Genomic DNA, 22,501 nt, shown 5'->3' on the forward strand with positions numbered 1-22,501 from the left:
GGTCTATGTACTTATAAAAAAAAAACAGGAGACCTTACTTTTGGGATTAGCCTCGTACATTATTCCCACGGGGGCCTGATATTGTAAACTGGTTTGCGTATCTTATTGTGCATCAAATACACTGCCGGAAGAAAAATTATTACACCTGGGAAGATGACGTCGATTTTGACCAGAAGACGGCATACGCCGCGTGGGGGTAGTAGATGTACTGATGGCTTCGATGTCGTGGTGGCTTAGCTTCCAGAGCTCCATCTGTGTCTACTCTTTAATATGGAATGCTCTTAGCCAGAAGGCTCTGAGTAGTGCAAAAGTGAGAACCACGCCACGGAGACGCATTCGTGCTTTTTTCAGCCAACTAAGCCCGTATGAAAGCGGTCAATATGCGGCCTTCCGAGTAGCGGGATGGTTGGTTGGTTCGTTTGTTTGTTGGTTGGTTGTTTGGAGGAAGAGACCAAATATCGAGGTCATCGGTCTCATAGGTTTAGGGAAGGACAGGGAAGGAATTCGGCCGTGCCCTTTCAGAGGAACCATCCCGGCATTTGCCTGGAGCGATTTAGGGACATCACGGAAAACCTAAATCAGGATGGCCGGACGCGGGATTGAACCGTCGTCCTCCCGAATGCGAGTCCAGTGTGGGCGGGATGGTCCTTTCGGAGAAATGCCACACAAGTGGAACGTGCTGAGTCAGTTGTATCCTTGATCACGTGAACATTTTAAACCCGCAGAGGAGATACTGGACGACCGCACAGCACAGATCCACGCCGGGATCGTCATATTGTAAGGGCAGCAGTGGCAGATCGTACAGCTACTACAGCACAGATAAGAGGGATTATGAGCCCAGACGTGTCAACACGCAATATTATACCAACCGTTTATTAGCAAAGAGATTATGGGCATGCACACCTCTAGTCAGTCTTTCACTTCCACCGGCGTGCACGCTTCGACTGGTGGCCTCAGAGGACCACTCGGAAGATGGAACGGCGTGCCGTGGTGTTCGGCAATGAAAGCAGAATCTGTCTGGACGCAACTGATGATCGTTTGTGCGCACGACATAGACTACTGTCTCATACACTGCATTCGTGCAAGTCGCACTGGCCCCATCTCAGATCTTATGGCCTGAGATGCGGTATGCTACGAATCTCGTTCACCTTTTGTAGTTCTGGAGGGGACTCCAACTAGCGCTCGGTACGTGCAGAATGTTGTTAGGCTTGTTCTTTTGACATTCTTGCAACAGGAACGGGATGCGTTGTTCCAACAGGATAATGCTCACCTACAGAGTGCCCATGAAACTCGTGCTCTGAAAGACTTACAGCAACTTCCCTGGCCAGCACTATCTCCGCACTTGTCTCCAATCTACATCTACATCCATACTCCGCAGGCCACCTGACGGTGTGTGGCGGAGGGTACCCTGAGTATCTCTATCGATTCTCCCTTCTATTCCAGTCTCGTATTGTTCGTGGAAAGAAGGATTGTCGGTATGCTTCTGTGTGGGCTCTAATCTCTCTGATTTTATCGTCATGGTCTCTTCGCGAGATATACATAGGAGGGAGCAATATACTGCTTGACTCTTCGGTGAAGGTATGTTCTCGAAACTTTAACAAAAGCCCGTACCGAGCTGCTGAGCGTCTCTCCTGCAGAGTCTTCCACTGGAGTATATCATCTCCGTAACGCTTTCCTGATTACTAAATGATCCTGTAACGAAGCGCTCTGCTCTCCGTTGGATTATCTCTATCTTTTCTATCAACCCTATATGGTACGGATCCCACACTGTTGAGCAGTATTCAAGCAGTGGGCGAACAAGCGTACTGTAACCTACATCCTTTGTTTTGGGGTTTTATTTCCTTAGGATTCTTCCAATGAATCTCAGTCTGGCATCTGCTTTACCGACAATCAACTTTATATGATCATTCCATTTTAAATCACTCCTAATGCGTACTCCCAGATAATTTATGGAATTAACTGCTTCCAGTTGCTGACCTGCTATTTTGTAGCTAAATGATAAGGGATCTATCTTTCTATGTATTCGCAGCACATTACACTTGTCTGCATTGAGATTCCATTGCCATTCCCTGCACCATGCGTCAATTCGCTGCAGATCCTCCTGCATTTCAGTACAATTTTTCATTGTTGCAACCTCTCGATACACCACAGCATCATCTGCAAAAAGCCTCAGTGAACTTCCGATGTCATCCACCAGGTCATTTATGTATATTGTGAATAGCAACGGTCCTATGACACTCTCCTTCGGCACACCTGAAATCACTCTTACTTCGGAAGACTTCTCTCCATTGAGAATGACATGCTGCGTTCTGTTATCTAGGAACTCCTCAATCCAATCACACAATTGGTCTGATAGTTCGTATGCTCTTACTTTGTTCATTAAACGACTGTGGGAAACTGTGTCAAACGCCTTGCGGAAGTCAAGAAACACGACATCTACCTGTGAACCCGTGTCAATGGCCCTCTGAGTCTCGTGGACGAATAGCGCGAGCTGGGTTTCACACGATCGTCTTTTTCGAAACCCATGCTGATTCCTACAGAGTAGATTTATAGTCTCCAGGAAAGTCATTATACTCGAACATAATACGTGTTCCAAAATTCTGCAACTGAGCGACGTTTGTGGGACACGGTGCCACGAGAAGTGACTCGTGCGACTTGTCAACCAACAACTCTTACAGAACTGCGCGAACAGGTAGGGCAGGCGTGGTATAAGGTATGCCAGGACAGTATTTGCCATCTGTACGATCGATTGGATGCCAGAGTCAGCGCCTGCATTGCCGCCTGTTGAGGCTACACTACGTACTAGTGTGGGTGTTCCAGCATGAGTCGATACCTGGTACCTCAGAACCGCTTGTGCTATTTATCTGTAGATGTGATCACTTCATGTACTTCATATGCACTGTTGCATCAATGAATCTTGAGTGAAGTGGGAACCTCTAAAAGTGTGCACTAACTTTTTTCCCCGCCCGTGTACTACTTGGGACAGTTTTTTGTCCACCCTGCAGTTATAGATGTCAATGTGGAAGCAGTTGTGACAGTGACAAAATATGCATGTTCAAAATGTGTGTGAAATCTTATGGGACTTAGCTGCTAAGGTCATCAGTCCCTAAGCTTACACACTACTTAACCTAAATTATCCTAAGGACAAACACACACACCCATGCCCGAGGGAGGACTCGAACCTCCGCCGGGACCAGCCGCACAGTCCATGAATGCAGCGCCTAAGACCGCTCGGCTAATCCCGCACGGCCAAACTATGCATCTCAAGTAGAAAATAAGGGAAATCTTATGAACAGTCCCTAGTTAAATTTGGTTGTAGGCGCTTTCTTTCCGTGATACGTGGCGCTTACGAGGGCCGACGTCTACCGCCTGCTGCCAGGCTCCGCATAGCTGCCTAGTGGCAACATCCTCCGCCCCCCCCCCCCCTCCTCACCCCCCCCCCCCCCCCTCTCCCTTCTCCACTTACCACACACACATGCATCGTAAGAGGCAGGCTCGCTATTTGTGTTCCGTGTTTACGCACGCACGTGCAAACAAACGAGACGAGCTGCGAACCGACGGCTCGATCCTCTACGCCCACCCCGTCGGTTTCTACACAGAGCCCGCTCTGTTTACACACCGCTATCCGTCCTCCGCAGGTGACTGCCACCTGGCTCCTCACCTTGAGGAATGCCGCCCGCGGCTAACTCACACCAGTCTAGTAGATATGGCTGGAGCAAGAAGGGGCGCCAGGCGAGTGGGAAAAACAAGCGCAGCTCATTGCCATTTTTTTTTTCAAAAAGCGTCACTGGACAGATGCTCTGTATCGCAGATGTCAATACGTTGTACAATTACGGAAGAGATTTATTTCTCACGCATTATGACTTTTAATGGAGAACGAGGAGCTACTCAGTAGGATTCAAAATGGATACCGTGAAAAGGCATCTTGCGAAACGCTGTTCGCCACGTTCGTCCATGAGATGCAGAGCAATGTAAACAACGGCACTGAGGTTGTGCTGTGATCTTTGACACCTGGGACGCATTCGATATAATGTCGCTTTCTCGTTTAGTGAACAAATACGAGCTTGTCGAGTGTCGAACCGGTTTTGTGACTGGGTTCAGGACTTCCTCGCAGACAGCAGCTGCGCATGCCGATGCACCGTGCGTTTCGGCAGCTTCGGAGGTGTGAAAGGAGGGCGCACATTCCAGCTTACCCAAAGAGAATGTTAAGAGGCGTTACTGTTTTTACACACACACACACACAAATTGGTGAGCCATAACAGCCAAAACATGATGACTGCACCGCAAGATCCAATACAGCCTGTTGCAAACTATACGAGGTGGCCAGGAACGGGCTGACAAGCTTGTAAGGGTGTTGCAGTGTAGGTTGCCCTGAGAAATAATCGTTAAGACAAAAATTCGATACGTTGGCCGTTTCCGAGCTATTTGGATTGTTGGTTGTTTTGGGGGAAAGAGACCAAACTGCGAGATCATCGGTCTCATCGGTTTTTAGGGGAGGACGGGGCAGGAAGTCGGCCGTGCCCTTTCGAAGGAACCATCATGGCATTTGCCTGGAGCGATTTAGGGAAGTCACGGAAAACCTAAAGCAGGATGGCCGGACGCGGGATTGAACCGTCGTCCTCCCGAATGCGCCGAGCTATTTAGCGTTGAAGTCAGACGATCAGGTCGTTGCGGGCCGGAATTCAGGCACTTACAGGCGCTAACATGCAATAATGCACAGACATTTGTGGTTCAGCGACTTCCACTTGCCCAAATGCTCATTACCTTTTAAAATGTGACTTTTTCGGAAGTGATAAATCTAAGCTAGGTGAGCAAATGATACATTTGTTCCGTTTGTACAAACGGAAAGAAGAACACTTTTGGTGACACACTCTCTGCAGGTTGCTTGAATTTGCGCGACGACCTGATTGGCTATTTCAGTGCTAAATAACTCTGAAACGGTGAAATGTATCGATGTTTTCCTTAACACTTATTCCTCAGCACAACCGCCCCCTGCAATATCCTTATAAGCTTTTAAGACTGTTTCTGGCCACCCTGCATAACCGGATTCGGAATCATTCCAGCGACTATACGTGTCACATGTGGGGGATTCCACTGAAATAAACAGCTTTGCGCAAGGAAGATTGTTATGGCTCGGCACCTGGGAACGAGCAAGTAGAAAATAGCGAAACTGGTCACCCTTTCGCATGCTACCCTCTTCAGGATCTACGGAGTCTGTGACGAATGGTGAAACTACGAATAGGCGACAGAGCGTTGGGTGCCCATGTCTCACCACGGAACGTGGATTTGGGAGGCTTGCTACTCTGTAAAAGAGGACAGGCGAAGATCAGTACATAGTACAATGGCGGTGCAGTCTCAAGGATTTCAGAGAACACCGTTCAGTGCAAATTGTTGACCATGGGGCTCCGCAACGGACGACCCCTACGTGTTCACACGTTTATCCAATAACATCGTCATACCGGTACCAGTTGTGTTCGGGTCTGTCGTCATCCTGGTGAAAGACTTCTCGGAACATGCACCTTGCTATGGATGCAGGACGGCGTGGGCCGTGTTTTGTTACGTGGGACATTTACCTGAGCTTGCATGGGTCCTGTGGCAGCGGCAGACGGCACCACGACCGCTGTGGACTACGTGAACATTATCGCGGTCCTTCAAGCTTGATGTCTTCCCCGACTGCGATGGTATCTTCCAGCAGGGTAACTGTCCATATCACAATTCCAGGACTGTGCAAAGTTGGTTCGAGGACCATGAGAGTGGTCTCACATTAGCATCTTTGACTTCAGATTCGCCTGATCTGAACCCAACAGAAAATATCTGGGACGGTATTGCGTGCCAGCTCCGCATCCAAAAAACTATCGGCCCGCAATTTATAAGAAGCTTAACCTGCGGGTAGACATTTTGAGCCACATACTTCCCGAAACCTTCCAAGGATTGGTCAGATCCACGGCATGCAGAATCATTGTCGCATTGAGTTGAAAGGTGGATCAACACGCTATTAAACATGTGGTTATTACGTGATATACAGGCTGTTAGGTATAAAAGTGCAGATATTTCTACTGGTGACTGAGGGTGGTCTGCTGAACAAGTCGGTATTTATTTCAGTGATATACTATAATTACAGCTGTTAGGAGAGGTATGTTTTTACGTTGGTTGCTACCTCCAAGAACATGTGGTAATAGCAAACCATTAATTCTTATTCTCCCCTGGGCAGCACTTCTGGCATTGAAGTGTGAATGCATGGACGTAACACAGTTGGTATATACAAAGAGATGTAGTCCACTTAATGACGTAGTTTTAACTGTGCAGAAAACACCAGGTCGTAAAATTTATGACGTGTTTGTAATAGGACTGTTCGACGAAGGGGTCGAAACAATCAACAAACCGACGTGAGTACTTATTAAAGCTCCATACATAAAAATAACTGCACTTATACTCGTTGCATTTATATGTGACATGCCGCCGAAGAATGCTGAAGATTAGAGGGGTAGATTGAATAACTAATGAGCTCAACTAAAACTGGGGATCGGTTCATTGAGTAATTTGGTAACTTAGGGAAGTGTGTGGTGTAAAAATCGTAGAGGGGGGATAAAGTCTAACGATAGTAAATAGGTTTACGTACGTGTAGGTTGCAGTTCTTATGCAGACACAAAGAGGTTTCCACAGGATGATTGTCGTTGAGAGATCATCAAACCAATTTTCAGACTGAAGACCACAACAAGATTACATACTTATATGGATATGGTGTCTGTTCTTTCTGACATGTCCGAAAGAACAGACACCATATCCATATAAGTATATAGTTCTGGCAATACTGGCCATGACCTTCTTCTTCTGTGCGGATGCACACGTATTCCCCGAACTCTTATGACACTTTGTAAGGATGTCTTCCACGAGTAATGAGTGTGTTGGGGTGGGACACTACGAATGTAGTGTGTGAACATACAAGGTGAGAATGTGGGTCTCGCGGGAGGCGTGCGCGAGAGAGTCCCTGCAGTCCCTCTATCCTCTGCATCCTCGGTGGCTCAGCTGGATAGAGCGTCTGCCATATAAGCAGCAGATCCCGGGTTCGATTCCCGGTCGGGGCACATATTTTCACCTGTCCCCATAGATATATATCAACGCCCGTCAGCAGCTGAAGGTATTAATATAATTCTAACAACAAAATTAAGTGATCTAGTCGATAAGAAACTCAATTTCGGAAACTCCATGAGCAATGGGATATAGGTATAGACTTTGAACCCCAAACTATTGAAAAACAACAAAGCTGTACGGTACATAATGGAGAAATGCGCGTGTTGTTTCCACAAGAAGGAAAAAAAAAACAAATAGATAAGGAAACAGACAGGACCGATAGACGTAATTATCAGTGTAATGAAAATGAAATGGAGGTTGGCGTGGCGCGAACCAAGTGAATGGATGGTACATAGACTAAAGAAGTTCTTTACTGATTTCTGTGCGACGAGAAAACAACAAGAGAACGACCAACTGAAAGTGGGTAGATGACGTTGGAAAATACGCTGTAGCAGCTGCAGCAGCAGCATGAATGTGTATTTCTGGAAACCGTTAGGTATGGAAAAGTCTACAGGTAGCCTTTAAGCAGCAGTCGATGTAAAATGGTTGACGGTGACCAAGATGATGATAATGTGCATAGAAACAAAAACAAATAGCACACGAAGTGGAAATAGACTCAAGAAACATGAGGCAAGGGTGATTCTCTCTATTTAAAAAGAAAATTCGACACCTTATCAGCTTGAACAATCGAAATTAAATTGTGAATTTTTTTTTTAATTTTTTTGAGTTCCCGATTATTTTTTGCTCTGGTTGAATTAAAGCATCTTAATTAGATAAGCTGTAGCTTTTCTCGTTTTCTGAATCTGCGATTCTTCCGTCCTACGCCACTACTGGCGTATAGTTAAGACTTGGCACGTAAGCACATGCTGTATGAGCAAGCTTGCCGCTCTACGAGCAACTCGCCAAGTAGTGCGTCTACAGACAATTGTTGGACAATCACCAACTGCCGTAATGTGGAGCCGGCCTCATATCATCACGCCTTATTAATCTCTTTTTCTTAGATGAAGAACGACTAAACGCTGGAGAGGCAGCAAACAAATCAAGAGAGGACAGTTAACAATGCTGGTCCATAAACCAATGAACTTTATCGTAGTATTTGATGAATACTACACACTTAGTATTTGAAAGAAATTAAGGCCTGAAAATTATTTATATCCCAAATATACTAACAAGGAGACAGTACGAACTTCTCCTCACCGATATGATTGATACTGACGTGGTGTGTAGTGCACGACCACTACTTTAATATATGCAAAACGGAAGACCCACCTTGGACCGTTTGCTGTAGGCTTCTATATTTTGTACAGCCGCTTATGTTCAGTCCGCAGCCGAGCGTGTGAGCTCTTACTTTTATAAACGCGAGGTCTCTGGATAGAATCTCGCTGTCGATACATTTTCTCTATTCTCACGTAATTCCAATAACAAATTTATTATGACGTCGCAAATTATCAGTATTCAGTAATTAATTATTATTTTGCTAGTCTTTATGCTGAAAAAGGAAAAGATTTATTCTTAGAGAGATTGGAAACAAAAAAGTACACACATGAGCTTTCAATCAGATCTGTATAGTCCTTCATGGCAATTATAATGTGTAACCTACGGTGCACTGCACGAATCAGGACGATACTGTTCGTAGGAACATGGGAGACAATAATTATTGCGACGTACAGCACATGCAATGAATCCCGAATTTTTGCATTTGCAGGGTTATTTCAATGAGTCTGTTGCAAAACAAACTTGGTTTACATTCATAAACGGTTCTCGGTCGTCTCACAATTTCGCGGCGTACCGCGCATACCGAAGCGTATCATTGCATATCGGTGCAGATAACTCACCAAATTAAAAAGTTCGTCGGGCTGTGACATTCGATTCAGAGATCTGGCACAATGAATTTAAGCGTTAGTCGCTTGGCTGCGACCTCCTTGAATGTTATTTATAATTGCGACAGGTAAAAGTATATAGGCACGATTAAAATTTTCAAACTCAATTTTCTCGAAGACGGTTGAGAGTTGCGTCTTCCTGCTTACGTATGTAAGTCCTAGTCGTGTCCTACACATCCTGTCTATATAAATCATATGGGTGAGGGGAATCTTGCACGGTCCTTATAGTAAGTAAACCAACCTTCACTCCGAATACTGTTTTGAACACGCTACGGTCGCAGGTTCGAAACCTGCCTCGGGCATGGATGTGTGTGATGTCCTTAGGTTAGTTAGATTTAAGTAGTTCTAAGTTCTAGGGGACTGATGACCTTAGAAGTTAAGGCCCATAGTTCTCAGAGCCATTTTGTTTTGAACACAACAACGCTTTGCTGGTCGTGGTCCTGTTGGAGATGATATAGTTTGCCGTTATCTTTCTCCAACCATTGAACTGACTTACCCAATCAGTTATAGGGGGGCCACACTTAAACGTGGATTTTTCACATTAGCAGACATTGCCAGACTTGAAAGAAGTCGGAAGTGATAGATAAAAACTTTAGGATTGACCGGTGATTGAATCCGAGACTTTTGGTTTTATTGGTTGGCTCTTAACCACCGAGTTACAACGACAAAATACCATTCTTGTATGTGCAGTAAAAAGTTTCGTGCCAGTTCAGAAAGTAGAATGTAAAATTAGCAGCACGAGTCCTTGATATGCAGGTGACCGCAGAAGGACAGTGCAAGGTCAGTCTTGCTTAATGTGTTACACCTTCCCGTCTAACCAGGTTTGGCGCTTGTAGCGATATTGCTTCACTTTCGCACATCCTGTTTGCGCAGAGCTGGATAGCGCAAGATATGCGCCGCAGGTATGAAAGAGGGGAGACATAAAAACAACAGGCGGAGCGCTTCGAAGGTCATTGAACTTAGATTCGTGGCAAGCAGTCTTAGACCTGAACAAATCTTTCAGTGATTTTCTATATATTATGTTTCGTCGATCATCCTGAAACAGTGGGTGCACGTCTCATTTTTTATTCGTATTGTACGCTGCGCTCATAATGGCAGGATCACATGCCTATGGACAGATCGTCTTGGACAACAATTTGAGTAACTTGTATTGCATCCTCTATATGCAGCACAGTCCAGCAACCAGATGAAGAGATTATCGTATAGATTCGTCGCAATTTACCAGGACGTCCACCGATAGTGTAAACCGCACCAGGTGCCTTCACATCACGTCCCACTGGTGTTTAGTGGTGAGTGGTCAGGTAATCGGGCTGGCCGAAGTAGCTGGTCGACATACATCATCTTGGAAGCTACACTGGTATTTTCCTGCACAAAGAAGGCATCTCCCTGAACGAGAACAGAATGATCTGAATAACCCACCGAGTATATCCTGCACTGTTCAGTGTTATCTCGACAAACACCAGAGGTTCGTCTTTTATGTCGCTGCCTTAAACGCTTTGTTAGTCCTCCATCTACATCTATATTCTGCATTCTAGGCGCTTCAGTCTGGAACCGCGCGACCGCTACGGTCGCAGGTTCGAATCCTGCCTCGGGCAGTTAGGTTTAAGTAGTTCAAAGTTCTAGGGGACTGATGACCTCAGATGTTAAGTCCCATTGTGCTCAGAGCCATTTTTTATATTCTGCAAGCTATCCTAAGGGATGTGATGGAGCGTACTTCTGGCACCTTTTTCTCTTCCTCGTTCACTGTTCCATGCGTTAAATGTACGCGGAAAGAACGATTGCAGACAAACCTCAGCAAGAGCCCTGATTTCTGATTTTCTCTTCGTAGCCATTTCGTGGGACGTATGTCGGAAGAAATATGTTGCCCGACTCTCCTTACAACATAAGCTCTCTAAATTTCAATAGTACTAATCACCGTGAAGTACAACGCCACTCTTGTAGCGTCTACCACTGCCGATTCTTGAGGAAGCCAGTAATGCTCTCGCAACGACTAAACGATCCCGCGACATAATGCGCATCCGTTTGCTGGATCTCCATCTCTTCTAGTAATCCAGCTCTCAACAACACTCATGAATCCATCGAACGAGAGTGTCGTTAGCTACTTCTTTCGTAATGGAATTACGAGGGTTGCCCAGAAAGTGCTGCACTGATGTTTTTCCCCTCAGCCGAAAACAATGCTACAAACGTTGCGTAAGTATTATTTGAAGTATCCTGAGTGAGCGCGCCAAGTTTCTGTCACTTCCGACAGATAGCGTAGCTGCAGGACAGTTTCAAAATGACGTCTGTAAGTGATGTACATTACAAGCAACGTACTCTCATTGAATTTGTCACTGCAGAGAAAGAAACTGTGGGGAGTATTCACAAGAGCTTGTGCAAAGTGTACGGAGCATCCTCTACCGACAGAACTACAGTTACTCGCTGGGTACGGAGGGTTAGGTCATCAGAAGGCGGTTCGGCGGAGCTCCACGATTTGCAGCGGTCTGGGAGAACATCCACGCTGTCACATCTGACAGTTTGCAGCGCACTGATGATGTCATTCACGGACTTCCACTTGTTTGGGCTATTAAAGGATGCCATTCGTGGAAGACATTTTGAGGACGATGAGGAGGTGATTAAACTGTGAAGCACTGGCTCCGCCACCAGAATTGGTACCGACAGGGCATACACGCCCTTGTTTCGCGGTGGAGGAAGGCCATAGAGCGGGATTGAGGTTACATGGAAAAATAAGGTGTGTAGATAAAACACCAATCATTCGTGTGGGTAATTCTCATTATGTTCAATAAAGAATTGTTGAAGAAAAAAAAAGTGCATTACTTTCTGGGCAACCCTCCTATTTTCTCGTAAGATCCTCCCAATGAATCTCACACTGGCATTTGCTTTCCTTACAATTCGTTTTATGTGGACATTCCACTTTTGGTTCGCTTCGTACGGTAGCACTTCGTTTTAAGACCACAAGTGGCCTATCGGGACCATTCGACCGCCGTGTCACCCTCAGTTGAGGATGCGTTAAGGAGGGGCGTGTGGTCAGCACACCGCTCTCCCGGCCGTTATGATGGTTTTCTTTGACCGGAGCCGCTACTATTCGGTCGAGTAGCTCCTCAGTTGTCATCACGAGGCTCAGTGCACCCCGAAAAATGTCAACAGTGCATGGCGGCCAGGATGGTCACCCATCCAAGTGACGGCCATGCTCGACAGCGCTTAACTTCGGTAATCTGACGGGAACCGGTGTACCCACTGCGACAAGGCCGTTGCCCGCTACGGACGGTAGGTATATTATGGGTTTACTGCTGCAATTATTTACGAATCTCTTCGTCTACTTATTCGCTATGCGTTACATTTATTTACGTCCAGGGTCAACAGACAGTTCCTGCTGAAAAATACCATCGTCGGTTGTGAATATATCAAGCATAAAGCGATGCAGGTGGGCCGCAATAATGTTCACGTAGTCCATTGCCGTCATGGTACACTACCACCTCGGGTCCCACTACAGCTCACGTAAATCTCCCGAACAGTATAATACTGCCACCATTGCTCTGCGTCCGTGGCGTAAACATGCATATACAAGACGGCGTAACCGGACACGACAAAAGCCCTGGTGTAACAATTATCGTGATTAATTCATCCAGACGACACGTTTGCATTGATCCACGTTCCATCCTCGCTGATCCCATGTGCCACTGCAATTGTAACTGACGATGTCATTGTGTCAACGTGGAAACATGTAAGCGTCGTCTGCTATGGAGTCCCATGCTCAAAACGTGTGCAGACTGCAGGGATGGGAAAACCCGCCGGTTAAAAGTGATACCGGCATTATAGTTATGAACAACTGATATTTTTCGGTATGTGTCTGGTCTGGGTTATAATAGGTGTTTTTATTTTGTACTGGTAACTCGGTATAAAACCGATACATCCATTTCCCTTAGTAGTGGTGCAAAAATTTTTCTTTTTAAATAAAACTTTCTTTTAAAATGAGTTTGGTAAGAAGCTCTAATGCTTCTGAAAGACAGGCATGCTCTCTTAATGATACTGATGAAAGGAGTCAACTTAGAGAGATCAACACATTTTTATAGGAGTATTTATGAATAGATTGGACCATAAATTTGGCCATTGTATTGAATCATTATTAAAAAGTTCAACTGTTGTCTTGTAATTGTTCCTCGTAAATGCTATATTTTGTCTACTATCTAAATTGTTCATTTTAATTTCATGAAAGAGCATTTTTCGTTTTGTCTCTACGAAATCAATCTATCAAAAAATTGCATTAAAAAGTAAAGATATATATTTGACTACAAACGATTTCTTCATACGAAAGAATTAAAGAAAAAGAATGTTAAAAATTTTACACAAAAGCTTACTGTTTGTCTGTTAGTTCTACGAAATAATAAAAGAGAAGGGAAGGTAATAGTAATCAATTAGAAACTTCACAATTCTTTCACAGTATACGGTAAAAATAGAATATAGATGATATGCTGCCTGTGTCGATATAATATGCCTTTATCTCCATGTAACCCTTGGAAATGACAAATTTAGCACGAAAAATAGAGTTACCCAACCTCATTTTTCACTCTTTAGCTGTGACTATTCATGAAGTTCAGTTAGTGATATGACCATATATTACAACACGCTGTTTGAGCACGGACTTAAAAAAATTAGAATCAGTAGGAGGACACTGGAGATTCTTTTATGGTATTCAACCCTTCACTAATTTTATAGAAAATGACGGAATGGAGGACGGACTGATTCTTCTTGTGCTTACTTTTGTATTTCGTGTTTTGATTCCTTGTATATAACGCAAACGCCTGAGCGAATCTTGGAATTTTTTAATCTTTGTTCGATTTCTAGGTTTAATTTTGGATATAACGGCAATAAAAAACCGAAAATCGTTTATTTCAGAAACAGTTATTTTGAGCAGTTTTGACAGCAAAGTGAAACTGGAGACAATAAAAAAAAGTTGAACGACATGCTCGGAAACACTTGTACTGTGTCTCCAGACCTGTCACAGACGGCCATCAGTCGTACTTTACAGAGTGGGAAATCCTTCGACCTCCACGTTTCGCGATGAGGCGCGGACGTCCGACACCTTCCCGCCTACTCGCCGTTTTCTAGATGTTCGTCCCCAGGCGCAGTGCCATAACAGTCTGCCCTTTGTCAGAGTCATTAATGTCAGGGGATTTCCCCATTTGCGGCCCGTGTCGCTGCTAGAATGATTCTCCATTTGTCTCAGCTTCGCTTTATTTCCCCTATCGTCTCAGGTGTCCGCAACGCCACCAGACGGCATTTAATCTCGCGATTGGCAGAGGTCATGTTCTGTTGGCTCACAACTGTGTTCTTAACGCTTACTGCTTATTTTACCGGCTTATTCTGTTCATAATATGCTACACTTCACTGCTGAGTAACTAATTGCTGCTGCCCCAACTTTCGTTTGTGTCTGGTGCTCAGACACTTTTCCATTTTAGCTGGAAATGGGGGCAATGGAACAACAAAGCTCGAGGTTTCTTACGCTCTATGTTTACAGATGTTGTCCTGATGCGGCAGGCATGGAAAGAATAAAGCCCAAGGAAAGTGCGAAGAAGTAAAGAAATAAACAAGAGGCAAAAGAGAAAGAAAGTAAATTAGTGTCATTTTCGACAGTCAAAGGTTTGACCTTAGTTTTGATGGTGGAGATTAAGTGGCTAAATAAACATAACCAATCAACAATTAGATGTTAATAGTGTCTTATCTTTTATCCGATATGTTATTGAGTACGAAGTTGCAATACACGCTGATAAAGTATATAATGATATGACGAAACTAATGGGATAGCAGTATGCACATATACAGACGGCGATAGCATTCCGCACACAAGGTATAAACGAGCTGTACATTGCCGGAGCAGTCATTTGTACTCAGGTGATACGTGTGTAAAGGTTCCCGACGTAACAATGGCCGCACCATGGCAATTAACAGACGCTTAACGCGGGATGGTAGTTGGAGCTAGACGTCTGGGACATTCCATTTCGGAAATACACTCCTGGAAATTGAAATAAGAACACCGTGAATTCATTGTCCCAGGAAGGGGAAACTTTATTGACACATTCCTGGGGTCAGATACATCACATGATCACACTGAAAGAACCACAGGCACATAGACACAGGCAACAGAGCATGCACAATGTCGGCACTAGTACAGTGTATATCCACCTTTCGCAGCAATGCAGGCTGCTATTCTCCCATGGAGACGATCGTAGAGATGCTGGATGTAGTCCTGTGGAACGGCTTGCCATGCCACTTCCACCTGGCGCCTCAGTTGGACCAGCGTTCGTGCTGGACGTGCACACCGCATGAGACGACGCTTCATCCAGTCCCAAACATGCTCAATGGGGGACAGATCCGGAGAGCTTGCTGGCCAGGGTAGTTGACTTACACCTTCTAGAGCACGTTGGGTGGCACGAGATACATGCGGACGTGCATTGTCCTGTTGGAACAGCAAGTTCCCTTGCCGGTCTAGGAATGGTAGAACGATGGGTTCGATGACGGTTTGGATGTACCGTGCACTATTCAGTGTCCTCTCGACGATCACCAGAGGTGTACGGCCAGTGCAGGAGATCGCTCCCCACACCATGATGCCGGGTGTTGGCCCTGTGTGCCTCGGTCGTATGCAGTCCTGATTGTGGCGCTCACCTGCACGGCGCCAAACACGCATACGACCATCATTGGCACCAAGGCAGAAGTGACTCTCATCGCTGAAAACGACACGTCTCCATTCGTCCCTCCATTCACGCCTGTCGCGACACCACTGGAGGCGGGCTGCACGATGTTGGGGCGTGAGCGGAAGATGGCCTAACGGTGTGCGGGACCGTAGCCCAGCTTCATGGAGACGGTTGCGAATGGTCCTCGCCGATACCCCAGGAGCAACAGTGTCCCTAATTTGCTGGGAAGTGGCGGTGCGGTCCCCTACGGCACTGCGTAGGATCCCACGGTCTTGGCGTGCATCCGTGCGTCGCTGCGGTCCGGTCCCAGGTCGACGGGCACGTGCACCTTCCGCCGACCACTGGCGACAACATCGATGTACTGTGGAGACTTCACGCCCCACGTGTTGAGCAATTCGGCGGTACGTCCACCCGGCCTCCCGCATGCCCACTATACGCCCTCGCTCAAAGTCCGTCTACTGCACATACGGTTCACGTCCACGCTGTCGCGGCATGCTACCAGTGTTAAAGACTGCGATGGAGCTCCGTATGCCACGGCAAACTGGCTGACACTGACGGCGGCGGTGCACAAATGCTGCGCAGCTAGCGCCATTCGACGGCCAACACCGCGCTTCCTGGTGTGTCCGCTGTGCCGTGCGTGTGATCATTGCTTGTACAGCCCTCTCGCAGTGTCCGGAGCAAGTATGGTGGGTCTGACACACCGGTGTCAATGTGTTCTTTTTTCCATTTCCAGGAGTGTAGTTTGGGGATTCAGTATTCCCAAATTCACAGTGTCAAGAGTCTGCCGAGAATATAAAATTCCACGCATTATCTCTCACCACGAACAACACAGTGGCCGACAGTCTTCACTTAACGAACGGGAGCAGCGGCATTTGCGTAGAGTTGTCACACAAGCAACAATGCGTGAAATAGCCGCACAAATCAATGCGGGTCATATGACGAACGTATCCGTTAGTACGGTGTGGCGAAATTTGGCCTTATTGGGCTACGGCAGCAGCCGAGCACCGCGAGTGCCTTTGCTAACAGCACTTCATCGCCGGCAGCTCCTCGCCCGGGCTCGTGACCGTATCGGTTGGACCCTACACCAGTGGGAAACAGTGTCCTGGTCAGAGGAGTCCTGATTTCAGTTGGCAAGAGCTGGTTGCAGGGTTCGAGTGTGGCGCGGACCCCACCCAAGTTATCAACAAGGCACTGTGTAAGCTGGTGGTGGGTACATAATGCTGTGGGATGTATTTACATGCAGTGGACTGCCTCCTCTGGTTCAACTGAATCGGCTGGAAATTGTTACGTTGAGCTACATGGAGAGCATCTGCAGCCACTCAGGGACTTCATGTTCCCAAACAACGATGCAAGTTTTACGGCTGACAATGCGCCATTTCACCGGGCCACAACTGTTCGCTAATGGTTTCAAGGCCATTCTGTACAATTCGAGTGAATGATTTGGCCGTCCAGATCGTCCGACATGATTCTAGCGAACATTTATGGTACATAAAAGACAGGTCATCATTCGAGTACAGAAATCTGTACCGACAACTCTTTCGTAATTATGGACAGCTATAGAGGCACTGTGATTCGATATTTCTGCAGTAGACTTCCAACTACTTATGGAGTCCATGCCACGTAAAGTTGCTGCACTACAAAAAATGTCTCAAAATGGCTCTCAGCACTATAGGACTTAACATCAGAGGTCATGAGTTCCCTAGACTTTTTTTTTGTCATCATTTTACTGACTGCTTTGATGCGGCCCGCCACGAATTCCTTTCCTGTGCCAGCCTCTTCATCTCAGAGTAGCACTTGCAACCTACGTCCTCAATTATTTGCTTGACGTATTCCAATGTCTGTCTTCCTCTACAGTTTTTGCCCTCTACATCTCCCTCTAGTATCATGGAAGTCATTCCCTCATGTCTTAGCAAATGTCCTATCATCCTGTCCCTTCTCCTTATCAGTGTTTTCCACATATTCCTTTCCTCTCCAATTCTGCGTAGAACCTCCTCATTCCTTACCTTATCAGTCCACCTAATTTTCAACATTCGTCTATAGCACCACATCTCAAATGCTTTGATTCTATTCTGTTCCGCTTTTCCCACAGTTTCACTACCATACAATGCTGTACTCCAGACGTACATCCTCTGAAATTTATTCCTCAAATTAAGGCCGGTATTTGATATTAGTACACTTCTCTTGGCCAGAAATGCCTTTTTTGCCATAGCGAGTCTGCTTTTGATGTCTTCCTTACTCCGTTCGTCATTGGTTATTTTACTACCTAGGTAGCAGAATTCCTTAACTTCATTGACTTCGTGACCATCAATCCTGATGTTAAGTTTCTCGCTGTTCTCATTTCTACTACTTCTCATTACCTTCGTCTTTCTCCGATTTACTCTCGAACCATACTGTGCACTCATTAGACTGTTCATTCCGTTCAGCAGATCATTTATTTCTTCTTCATTTTCACTCAGGATAGCAATGTCATCAGCGAATCGTACCATTGATATCCTTTCACCTTTTATTTTAATTCCACTCCTGAACCTTTCTTTTATTTCCATCATTGCTTCCTCGATGTACACATTGAAGAGTAGGGGCGAAAGGCTACAGCCTTGTCTTACACCCTTCTTAATACGAGCACTTCGTTCTTGATCGTCCACTCTTATTATTCCCTCTTGGTTGTTGTACATATTGTATATGACCCGTCTCTCCCTAGACGTAGAACTACGTAAACCTAACTAAGCTAAGGACATCACACACATCAAAGCCCGAAGCAGGATTCGAACTTGCGACCGTAGCAGCCGCGTAGTTCCGGACTGAAGCGCCTGGAACCGCTCGGCCACAGTGGCCGGCTGCTGCACTACACAGGGCAAAAGGTGGTCCGATACGATACTAGGAGGTATCCCATGACTTTTTCCACTTCAGTGCATACCACTTCATAAAGTCGAGATTCGATAAAAATACTAACTACACATATCAGTAGACGTCATCCGGTGTTTATTTATGCCTTGCGTATAAAAATATGGCCATATATCTGTCGCTTCCGATGATAAGGTCGGCGTTGGGCGCCCGTAAGCTCCTTCCTACCAGGCTATCTGGCTGTTGGTCGCCTCTGCAGCACGGTATCAGGCGACCTGTAAGTGGTGTCTTGGTCAATAGCTGAGAACTGCGTCAGAGCGAGTGGTCATGAACCAGAGGTGGCATAGGCTAAAAGCTTCATCGATATCACTTTGGCTCTCCTTGACAAGCTGTTAGCGCCCATCAACAGTTCAAGACCAGCGAGTCTGGCGACCTTTATCGTTTGTCACGATATCACTTTAAAAGAGTGCCATGCGAGCTGGTACCAGCTATTTATGATCCAATAAGCGTGCAGATGCAAGTTATCCAAATACGAGATCAGGGCAGAATATAGCCTAACATTTTGAAGTACGTGTCAACGGTGATGTTTACTGACATGCGGTTATCAGCACTGTCTTGCGGATTATCTCCTTTGTAGCCACCTGTTTTTGAAGTTTTATTTTCTGTGAGATCGTCATTTGAATACAATGTGTTTAAGCGTTAGTGGCGATTTGTGAAATGTGCGGTTTGTTGAGCTACGACGTAATGTAAAATTTGCCCTGAAACTGGGAAAAACTTTTACAGATACGTTTCATCTTTGGAAACAAGCATATGGAGATGATGCTCTGGATCGTACGCAATGTTAAAAACGGTTTTCACGATTTAAAATGATCGTCAGTCAATTGAAGATGATCTTGAGCAGGAAGGCCTTCCACTTCAACTGATGACACACACATTCAGAAACTCGACGATCTGGTGCTTTCAAATCTCCGACTGACTATTTTACACAACGGTTATGTGGAAAAATCCGCAAAAAGACACTAGAAGTGTGGCGAGACAACTCGTTCTTGCACCACGACATAATTGCTCGCACACTTGGCTATATCAATTCGCCAGTTTTTTGCCAGCAGTCAGATGACTGTCCTCCCACAGAATCCTTACCCGCCAGTCCTTGCTCCTTGCGATTTCTTCTTATTCCCGAAATTTAATTCAGTGCTGGAAGGACACCATTTTCAGGGTATTGACGACATCAAAGCAAATTTATTGGAGGCATTAAATGCCATCTCAATTGAAGCTACCTGGGACTGCTTCGCGAAATGCAAACACCGATGGGGAAATTATGTGAATAGGGGAAGCGGAGTACTTTGAACGGGACAAGAACCAGTAATCTGTAAAATTGATAGTAAAGTTAAAAAATGAAGTTCGTTTACTTTCTGAACAGACCTCGTACTAACATTCTGCTGTCCGCCGAGGCGCTAGGCAAGAACAATGGACGATTAAGATCGATAAAACCTCTCGGTTAAAAAACGAATTCTCAGATTTACGTAAATATCACAGAAGCTTAGTCCTGCTAAGACGACGCAGCACTTTGCGTGATACAGGTGGTTTTAATAATTATTTCGTCCAACAACATAAACCGTTCCTGAAAAAGGTAATCGTATTGCAACTGTTAGACTATCACCAGCCTTAAAGTTATGTCCGTTGTGATAACAAATACTGGATCGTCATAACCACTGAAATAAAGTATTTTTGCAGTCATGTTAGTAGAAGGCCATGACGCCTTGACTAAACCAGCAGATGACGTATGACATGCGCAAGGTGAAAGATGGGACGGTTCCCTTCATTCTGCCATTACGTGATGGAACGAGAAAGGTGGCTCAGTGGTTAAGGTGCTGAACTCATGATAGAGAGGACCAGATAGATTTAGGCTTCCCATGGATGCCCAAAATCGGTTACCGCGAATGCTGGGACGGCTCCTTTGAAAACGACCAAATTTTTCCCCATACTTGATCAGTCCGAGCTTGTGCTTCGTCTCTAAGGACTTAGCTGTCGAGGGAACGTTTTATCTTAATCTTCCTTATGCTTTTCATGTGATGCGTTATTTTTAATGATTAAAGTATCTAAGTGACAGTAATTACTCACAAGGAAACAATACATACCAAATCATACAATGTAGTATTACACGGCCATTGTTTACTTCAAGTAAAATCCCTGGTCTCAGAAGCTGTTGTCTGTATGCAGTACGAGTAATGTGAAATTGGCCCGGAAAATATTTATAAGTAGACGGATGCACGATACACCCTTGTTGCGGATAGATAACATTTTTATTCGCCTCAGAGTCAGTTTAGTGCCACTTTACCATTAAGTTTTGCATTCCAGACTTTACAGGAAGTTTTGCCAAAACATTTCGTCTTCTGGAAACAATTCCACGAATTGTGCTTGGCACAACACTCGACGAAAAATACGTGTTTTCTTATCCTGAGCACCTTTTTGTGTTGCATTCAACTGGTAACTAAACACGTCTGCTCCTCTCAATAAAAAAAAATGGTTCAAATGGCTCTGAGCACTATGAGACTTAACTTCTTAGGTCATCAGTCCCCTATAACTTAGAACTACTTAAACCTAACTAACCTAAGGACATACAGACATCCATGCCCGAGGTAGGATGCGAACCTGCGACCGTAGCGGTCGCACGGTTCCAGACTGTAGCACCTAGAACCGCTAGGCCACCACGGCCGGCCCTCTCAATCAACTATTTGATAATTCCCAATAATGTAAAAAAATAATTTTAAAAATTAACCTTTATTATCATGGTAAGCAACGAGCACAAGAAGGAATTGACAAAAAGTAAACAATCTATTTTTTTAAAGAGTTGGTTGAACTTTGTAACCACTGAGACATACAATTTTCAACCACCCATCCTATGGCGAGATATATTTGAAAGCAACTTATCATTTTTCCTAGGTACAATCCCACATCTCGAAACTTCCATGAACTTATAATGCCTAAAACAAATTATAGTCCTCAATAACAAGCAAAAATAGACCAAAAATTTAATAGATTAATGTCAAAATTACGTACTGCTCCAGTGGTTCCATTTCGAAATCACTCATAAACGCATTGGACAAACTCAAATTTACATTATCGTACCTTCTACATTCGTAGAAGCGCTTCAGTTTACCACTTGATGTCTGTGTTTTGCAATAGCATTAGTGATTTCGTGCGAAAGGTACTGGTACTTTAAAAAATATTAATAAAATACGGTTTCAGGCAGAAACGACACGTACGCAAAGGGTTAAACGTAAGTACTTAGGACAAAGCATGCGGAAGAAGTGCGTGCGCAGACATGTCACGTGATCGATGCATCGACATCGCAGATTCAAACATTTTCTATGATGGACAGTTCTCCTGTTCGTTAACAAGAATCATTTCGCGTCAGTCTTACAAATATTTTATTTATATTATTTATTCAAACATGTATAAAACTGTAACTTGCTGACTGATTAAATGTGTGCATGGCCAACACTCGAACTCGGGACCATTGCCTTTCGAGGCCAAGTGCTCTGCCGACCGAGGTACCCGAGGACGACTCGTGATCCGTCGTCACAGCTTTAGATCAGCCAGTACCTCATCTCCTACCTCGCAACTTCGTTTCGTATCAGCGCACACTCCGCTGCAGAGTGAAAATCTCATTCTGCAAGAATACTTAACAACGGCAAGAAAAATGTTCATATGCGTGTGAAATCTTATGGGACTTAACTGCTGAGGTCATCAGTCCCTAAGCTTACACACTACTTAACCTAAATCATCCTAAGGACTAACACACACACACACACACACACACACACACACACACACACACACACACACACACACACACCCATGCCTGATGGAGGACTCGAACCTCCGCCGGGATCAGCTGCACAGTCCATGACTGCAGCGCCTTAGACCGCTCGGAACAACGGCAAGAGACGTAGGGCATCCACCTGGGGTAGCCTATATTAAGTTCTTTGTAGTTCCGGGCAAGTATACATTGGAATC

General features: G+C 45.2%; 1 protein-coding gene and 1 non-coding gene across 2 annotated transcripts in view; one reads left to right on the forward strand and one right to left on the reverse strand.

The window, feature by feature from the left end:
* The window catches only part of LOC126266953 (uncharacterized), a 150,133-nt gene that overhangs the window by 48,831 nt on the left and 78,801 nt on the right, over positions 1–22,501 (reverse strand). The window lies entirely within an intron of this gene.
* Trnai-uau (transfer RNA isoleucine (anticodon UAU)) lies at positions 7,012–7,085 on the forward strand. Its single transcript has one exon. It is a non-coding gene; the product is annotated as a tRNA-Ile (tRNA).

The sequence above is a fragment of the Schistocerca gregaria genome, chromosome 4 (genome assembly GCF_023897955.1).
Source record: "Schistocerca gregaria isolate iqSchGreg1 chromosome 4, iqSchGreg1.2, whole genome shotgun sequence".
Lineage (NCBI taxonomy): Eukaryota > Metazoa > Arthropoda > Insecta > Orthoptera > Acrididae > Schistocerca > Schistocerca gregaria.